General features: G+C 44.8%; 1 long non-coding RNA gene across 1 annotated transcript; it reads left to right on the forward strand.

Annotated features, from left to right (window-relative positions):
• The first annotated feature begins 2,046 nt into the window (after positions 1-2,046).
• On the forward strand, positions 2,047-3,727 carry LOC121133475. Its single transcript, XR_005870328.1, has 2 exons — positions 2,047-2,340; positions 3,579-3,727. It is a non-coding gene; the product is annotated as an uncharacterized LOC121133475 (long non-coding RNA).
• The last annotated feature ends 4,281 nt before the right edge of the window (positions 3,728-8,008 follow it).

Below are 8,008 nucleotides of genomic sequence, written 5' to 3' on the forward strand. Positions count from 1 at the left end.
CCCACAATCTATTCTCTTAGAGCAGAACAGTGCTGTATCATTACTAACAACAATAATAATAACAGAATAATAGCTTCACTGTCAACAGGTGTTTCATAAAGTTCTTTCTTATAAATTGCCTGTCTGCTGCTTGAGAAGGCCTCCCAGGGCCACTTGAATTTACTCTGTCACCCAGCAGTTGACGGCCATCTGTCTAAGGCTCAATAATGTGCAAAGTCATGATGTTGGGCTCATCAACACTGTAGGAGTACAGACAGGCAGAGGCAAGGGCCAGGTGATAAAGAGGTGAGCCATTCCAAGGGTAGAAGTGCTTGCTCTTGCATTCCAGTTTTCATTTGGAGGATTGAATGATTCTTTCCATGAACCTAAAAGATGGAGACTGGGTAGAAGAATCCATCAATACAAGCATGAGCAAGACCTGAGTATTACAGCCGGCCCTCCACACACACATAAAACTGAGCTGGCTGGCTCTATTTCATGACATCAGAGGCACCCTGTCCTGGTCCTAAGACTTTCTCTTATAGGAACCAATGGAATACAGCCTTGGGGTACAAGCCTTGTCATGGCTTCTTGCAGTCATCTCCTACCTCTCTTGGCTCCAGAAGCAAATTCCCCCTCACTGCTCTTGGAAGCCTGGCAGCCACTGACTATGTCTCTTTTGGTTATGTGTACAATCAATTGACTTTACTATAGATTCATCCTGCCTTTTTGTGGGGGCAGGGGGTGGGGCAGGCAAGGAGAAAAAAGCCACAGTTGTCACTTCTCTGAGACTTGGCTCTCATACACTCTCAGCTTGCAGGTCTCAGTTCTTTAAGAACACTCTCCCCGCCGGGTGGTGGTGGCGCACGCCTTTAATCCCAGCACTCGGGAGGCAGAGGCAGGCGGATCTCTGTGAGTTCGAGGCCGGGCTGGACCGATAGCCTCCAAAACAATACAGAGAAACCCTGTCTCGTAAAAACCAAAAAAAAAAAAAAAAAAAAGGAACACTCTCCCCAGCCAGACGACCTGCTAGCATACCCCCTTGAAGCAATGGGACCCCAGTAAGACTGCGGATGGCCCAGCACACAGCCATGGCTGCTGCTAAGGAAGGTGATTTGAATAAATAGCATGGTGGAAGTGAGGTCTACCTGTGAGGAGTCTCTGTCCCTAGCATTTGATCCCAAGAGTTCAAGGGGAAATATTTGAGAGTGGGTTTTGCAATGCCCAAATCTTCTCACTCAGTGAAAAGGTGAGCAAGATGATGGGCAAGAGGGGAATTAAGAACTCTGAAGGAGCATGCATGGGCTTAAGATGTTCCCCTAGAGGAGGTAGTGGTGAGGGGCTAAAGAAATGTATGGCTCTGTTATCTGGGTTGTACCTCATCTCCTTGAGTCTTCTGGACCAATTAATACCATATTTTCCAGAATGAGATAGTGTACACCTTCCTCCTTCTCCTTCTTCCTCTTAACCCTTCTGGGCCATCACTTCAGGATGGTATGTTCCACTGACAGTGGAAAGAGTCACTCCCTCTGGGGAGTTCTGATTCTTTCTCTGAATAATCTATACTTGTGTCAAGTAGGAAATCACCCATAGATTATTTCTGAGTGGCTTAGGTTCCTGTAGTCCCCAGATTCTTCTTCCTTCCCTTGTTTACCCTAGTGCCTCCTAGAGACCCAGAGTAAGGTGGGTGGTTACCTGGTCTCTCTCTTCAGTGGAGCCTCAGCTCTGCTATGCCCACAGCCATGTACAGTCCTCTTTCTGGAGGTTTCTTTTACATGGACCTCCATGATTTAGGGTACCTAATTCAGTCTCTCATCACAGTAATGATCAGAAGTGCCCCATATCCCATAGCTGACATATCCCATAGCTCATACCCTCTAGCCCGACAGTGGCCTGTATGGAGGTAAGGCCATTCAACCTCTCAAGTGAGTGGGGGACAATCTGGATGATAACCAGATTCTCAACAGAATGTCATTGATGGAGGGAGGAGCTGAAGGAACAAACATCAGGAACTGCTTGGTTCCCAGGGTTCCTTGGTTCCCAGGGTAGCATACACCTCTGGGGGAAGGTTCTGGTGACTCAGCTCCAAGGCTGGGCTGGGTCCCAAGGGCCTCTCTGGTGACTTTTCATCGGGCTGCCTGCCAATGTCCTCACAGCAATCTCAGTAATGCCCAGAGAGGAGTGAGAGAGGCGGGCTGGCTGAGAGCTCCCATCCAGAAAGGCATCCGTTTTCCTCCTCCACCCACTGAGCAGAGGATGGGGAGAGATGGAGGGCTGCGTACGGAAGATGGTAGAGGTTGAAGGTGCAATAAGAGCATAGGACTCCAGCCTCCCAGGACTCCAGCTCCTGATTCAGGACAGGTTAGACAGTGGGAAGATGGACCAAGGCGGAGGATTATGGTGTCTGAACTGTCCTTGCCTCTCATTTGAGTTTCTAGTCTGATGCCTTCACTTTACTCTCTCTGTAGCTAAAGCTGAAACTCCCCATTCCCACTGGGATAACTAGCTCTGTACATCCAAAGAAAGCCCCCTGTGCACAGCAAACAGAGAGACCGATGGCTGTGGAAGCCTCCTTCTCAGCAAGATTTCCATGATTAATCCCAGCTAGACACAAGCCTTATACCAAGTCATATGTCCAGGGAACGTGGGCGTTGGACTAGCCCACCAGGAGGGCAGGGGCCATGTCAGACGTGCTTGCTGACATACTCTGAGCACAATCTTTTGTTCAGAGAAGGGGCTTACCAAATATCCACAGAAAGATGGAAGAAGGGGGTGCAGCAAAGAAGGCACGAGAGATTGGTGGGGGGTGGGGGACAAAGGAGGGAGGGAGAGAGGGTGAAAGAGGGAAAGAAAAGACAGTAGATGGAACAGGGTAGATGGAACTCAGCAGGTAAAGATACAAGCCTCATGGCTAGATTTCAACTCCAAGAACCTGTGTTTAAACAAATGGGATGTGGTGACATAATCCTCATATTCCTAAAGAAGGATGGGAGGTGGAGACAGGAGAATCACCTAGAAATTTGATGGCCAGTTAGTGGGGCAGCACAGAGGCATAGACAAGAGAGACCCTGCTTCAGCAAGGTGGAGGTGAGAACAGACTCCCCAAAGTTGTCTTCTGACCTCCACACAAGTACAGACAGACAGACAGGCAGGCAGGCAGGTAGGCAGGCACACACGCACACGTGCACACACACACACACACACACACACATACAATAAGTAAGTAAGTAAATAAATTTATAGTTTTTTAAGAAAGGGAAGGGAATTTAATTTTTAAAGACAAAGGGCTTTAATTAATGAAAGAGGTTATAACTGTCAGCATATCAAAGTAGGCAGGCCAGAGCTGCTGCAGAAGGAGAGAGAAAGCTTGAACAGCATCCATCTTCCCTTTGTGCCGCTGCAGTTTTCCCCAAGAAGGAGAAGAAAGTCTCTCTGCCTCCTTTATCATTCAGAGGGATACTTGCCTTATTTTCTCAGCAAATAAACTGAGGTCCCTCAAGGAAAAGCGGCCTGTTTAAACCTGAACAAACACCGGGTCTCCTGACCAGCCAGGGCCTGCTGCCACGCTCCACTGAGACTGTCTCAATTCCACACACTAGGTGTACCGCAAGAGCCCTGGATGTGTGGGAAGTGCGGGCGAAGAGGAGGGACTTGTTGATTCCCAGGCTGTGCCAGCCAGGCAAGAGTCATGAACGACACCGTGACAAAGGATGCCGTACCAACATAAAATGTATTGTATTTAAATATTCCCCAAGTCATTTTGTGTATTTAAGTCTTAATTCATCTCCCCTAAATCTCTCCCCGCTACATTAATGTGACGACTTTGACAGAAAGATGAATAACATTATTAAAGGAGCTTGTGAGCAATTTCACTCATAAAAATCCCTCATTCACTCATGTGCTCTGTTGTTCCCACTCCATGCTCTGTTCCTGGTGGCTTACCCGGTTTCCATCCTTCTGAGACTGCAGGAGGATGGTGTCTGAGAAGCTGAGAGGAGGGAGAAGACTTGCATTTCAAACCCACTCTGAATCTTCCTCTTTCACTAAGAAGTAAAATAATAAAGTATATCATTTGAGCCAAACTCCACATAGAGCTCTCTTAAGAAAGCTGCAGGGGTGCTAGTGACCATGCAGCACATCTTCATGTTCAGGAGAGGAGGCACCCTCCCTGTAAAACTCACCTCTGAGGATTCCTGCAAACTTAGCTCTTCCTGACGTCGGCAGGCTCAGTAGCAGCAGCCCCGGAGGCTGCCTCACATCCCACATCTTCCTCCTTGTTGCGCAACCCTACTTGGTCTCCCTGGCTGGGGATTTATGCCCCTCTTTGCCAAGCTGCCCTGATGAATTGCTTCCAGGATGGCAGTGGAGTCCGTGGTATTCATCTCACCGATGTCTCAACCTTCTCCTGTAAATCATTGCTCATCTTGGCAGCCATTTGTTCACTCTTGACAGCCCCGCCTGCTCTAGCTGAGGAAGGGCCCACAGCATCCACGTAGCCAGGAGCAACTCTTCCTTCAAAAACCAAACCCTGCGCACTTGGCTAAGCCTTTGGAGGCCCACCCAGAGTCCCAAAGGGTTTCCCTAGTATATTTACTGCTGAACACTAGTGCACACAACACATGGGTTGGTGTTGATATCAATCTATTAGGACTTGTAGATCATGCTTGTACCAACTTCCTCTAATATCCCCAACAATTAAAGGAACACCTGGCCCACACTAGGGACTCAGTGGTCATTGAACTAAACTCCTACAGCATGGACTTGAAGCAATCTCTTTGGAAAACTATTTGACATTATCTAGTAAAGCTGGGTCTAGTTGTTCTGTGTGACACACCTGGATAAAGATCCAGCATAAAGAAGAGGTTATGTGTTTCAAGAGATGTATATAAGAATGCTCACAATATGAAACATATGGTTTAGGAGTACACTTGTTTGAGGTTTCAAGATCTGCAAAGCTCATCAATGCTTGAGGTCAGAAAGCTGTTTATCTTTGAAGATAAGGACTTTGAAGATAAGTGGAGGTAACTATGGTCTGGGAGGAGACACAAGGAAGTCTCATGGAGTATGGAAGATGTTGTAAACCTTGCCCTACATGGTCGTTGCACAGGTGCACACCTACTGATACAAAAATACATTGTGATGTACACTCACTAGTCAACACTTTATTAGATATAAATTCAGATTATTAAAATGTTAGAGAAAATGTGGCTGGTTCTCTAACTTTTCCATTGCCTCAATCCAGCTCATTATTTTCTATGTATCCGTCAAGATGGTAAAATTATTACATTGGGGCTTTTCTATATTCTGTATTAAGAAAAATGATATATTTCACATAAAATTTTTACCTACATGAGGGCATACCCTCCAGAAATTTTCAATGCAGTGTTTGCCTTACCCTGCATCATGAGTAAAAACAATTGCATTAAAATATATTTACCTTATGGCCCAAAAGAGATGCATTGCCTTTCAAGACTGGCTCTCATTAGAGTGAGGTGTTGCTAGTAGGGAAAGTTGGAAATTCCTGAAGACATGTTCACAAAAGGATGTCACAGAACAGAAGCAAGTGATGGAGGGAGGGGATCTTGTCCAATAGTTGCAGTACCAGTGAGAAGTCTGAATTCCAGGAATGAACAAGGGTACAACTTTTACTTAGCTCAGTTCATATACCTGAAAGCTAAACCAGATGGTTCCTGTGGTGTCAAGTAGGCCTGAATATACATGAAGTCTGGTAGTTTGAATCACAAATGTCAGTTTGGGTGAAGGAAGAAGCTGTGTAGGAGGCAAGGTGTCAAAGCATGGTCGAAGACAAGAAATCCTCAGGCACAGGAAAGAAATCTATGTGAGTAAATTAAATATTGCCCAATGGCTTCTTCCTAGCTCCCAGTGTCTTATGATAAAGCCCTAAGAAGACCTGTATTGCTGTCTTGAGCTAGTTTATAGAAATATGTGGTAGTTGGTGTTAACTGTGATATTGACACGATCTGGAGTCACCTAAGAGACAAATGTCTAGATACACTTGTGAGAGATTATTTAACCACTATGTTGACTAGGTTTGTTGAAGTGGAAAAGCCCACACTGAAAGAAGGCAGCATCATTCCCTAGGCTTGGGTCTTGGGTCCTGGGCGCATGTGTATGTGCATGTGTGTGTGCGTGTGCATGTGCGTGTACGTGTGCGTGTGTGTGTGAAGATGTGAATAAGGATTTGTCTTCTAATATGGACACATTATCACCAGCTGCCTCAAACTCCCATGGCCACGACTTCCTCACCACTGTGACTTCCATGTCATGATGGATTGTCCCCTAGAACAATAAACCAAAATAAACCCTCCAGTCTTTAAGTTACCTGTGCTGGAGATTTGATCACAACAGCAGAAAAATGACTAAGACAAAAGAATTAAGTAGGGTTTGACAGAAAACACATAGCAGAGGGAGAACTAGTGCAAGCCAAATGGAAATCAACTGTGAGACGGGAAATGCACAGATAGCTATGGATGGTAGGAACTCATGGCACAGCACTAAAGGCTTCATGTCTCACTCTGCAAGCATTTTCTGTGTTGCTTTATGCCTTGGTTCTACTCTTTATTCCATCTGCAGAAAACCCATCTGCATAATAAATGGCGATGGTGATGTGCAACAAAGCTGCTAGCAGTTCCTTTGTCCCAAAACTTCTGCCACAGTTTAAAACGTAAAGATCTCAGAAGGAGACCTGGCTACACAGACTGAAGCCCTTGCCTAGCTTTAACTGAGGTTTTTAAGGCAGGCAATATTAAGTGGTTCATTCATTAAACTTGGAAGTGTCCGATATTAGGAAGAAGTGAGTGAGCTATGTCGTCACCAGGAGGGTTGGTTAGAGACAATTCCATAAATATTCCCAAGTGAGTAACTGGGAGAGTAAATGATTCTTGTCCTCAAGTTAGACAGCTCGAGGGAGAGTTGAATACATAGTGTTTGCTCATAACCCTCATAACTATATTGTACCCATGTTTGGCTGATGTGACCTGTTCATGTTCTCTCTGTGGTTAGAGTTTCTTCATGGCTTACCTTGGTTTCATTTCCAAGATCTTAATTTTTTGTCATTTGGTACCATGATACCTCAGTGTTTTATCTTTTGTTGTTGTTGTTAGATGTGTCTGGTCATTGTAACAGTTTTTGCTTGGCTCCAAGTCTTCACTAGCTTAAGGACAGCTGCCTATTTTCCCAGCCTAGTCACAGGAATATGACAACGGAGACTGCAACACAGGTTGTAGTCGCTGAGGCCAGTCGGTCAGGGAGGACTTTACAATTCAATCCGTTTGGATGGTGTTTGTCTTCTGGAACCAACCAATTATTATTTATGCAAAATTCACCTTCTTTTCTCAAGGCATCCCTTTCCCTGATCCTTACAATTCTAGGAAATAGGCCAACATTTATTATTTATTATTACAACCACTGCTTTACACTTTCAGTAAAAGAAGCTAGAGTGGTCCAATAAGCTGTTCAAAGTGATAGATACCAGAAGTAAGTGGTAAATCTGAGATTTGAATTCAAAATGCCTGTTTACAAATCTTCTATTTGTCAAAGCACAGGATGTTGGGCCAACCAGATGATTTGTACACTTTTCTTCAAGGCCTAAAATCTATGAGGACTCTGTAAAAGATATCAATATTAATAGTGATATTAGCCAACAGGTACACAAGTGCTTGTTGTGTTCTGGGAATTTTGTTAATCATTCTGCTTAAAGAGTTAATCTCAGTTGCAGAATAACTTTTTAAAGTACATACTGTTGTTATTCCCATTTTATAATCCTGGTGATCAAATCATAAATATCTGACTCAGTTAGGGATTCTGTTGCTGTGAAGAGACCTTATGATCATGGCAACACTTACAAAGGAAAACATTTAATAGCGTGGCTTACAATTCCAGAGGTTTAGCCCATTATCATCATGGTAGGATATTGTGGCATGAAGGCCAACATTGTGCTGGAGAAGGAGCTGAGGGTTTTACATCTTGATATGTAGGCAACAGGAAGTGGCCTGAAACACTGGTGTGA

The sequence above is a fragment of the Mesocricetus auratus genome, unplaced genomic scaffold, assembly GCF_017639785.1.
Source record: "Mesocricetus auratus isolate SY011 unplaced genomic scaffold, BCM_Maur_2.0 Super-Scaffold_100022, whole genome shotgun sequence".
NCBI lineage: Eukaryota > Metazoa > Chordata > Mammalia > Rodentia > Cricetidae > Mesocricetus > Mesocricetus auratus.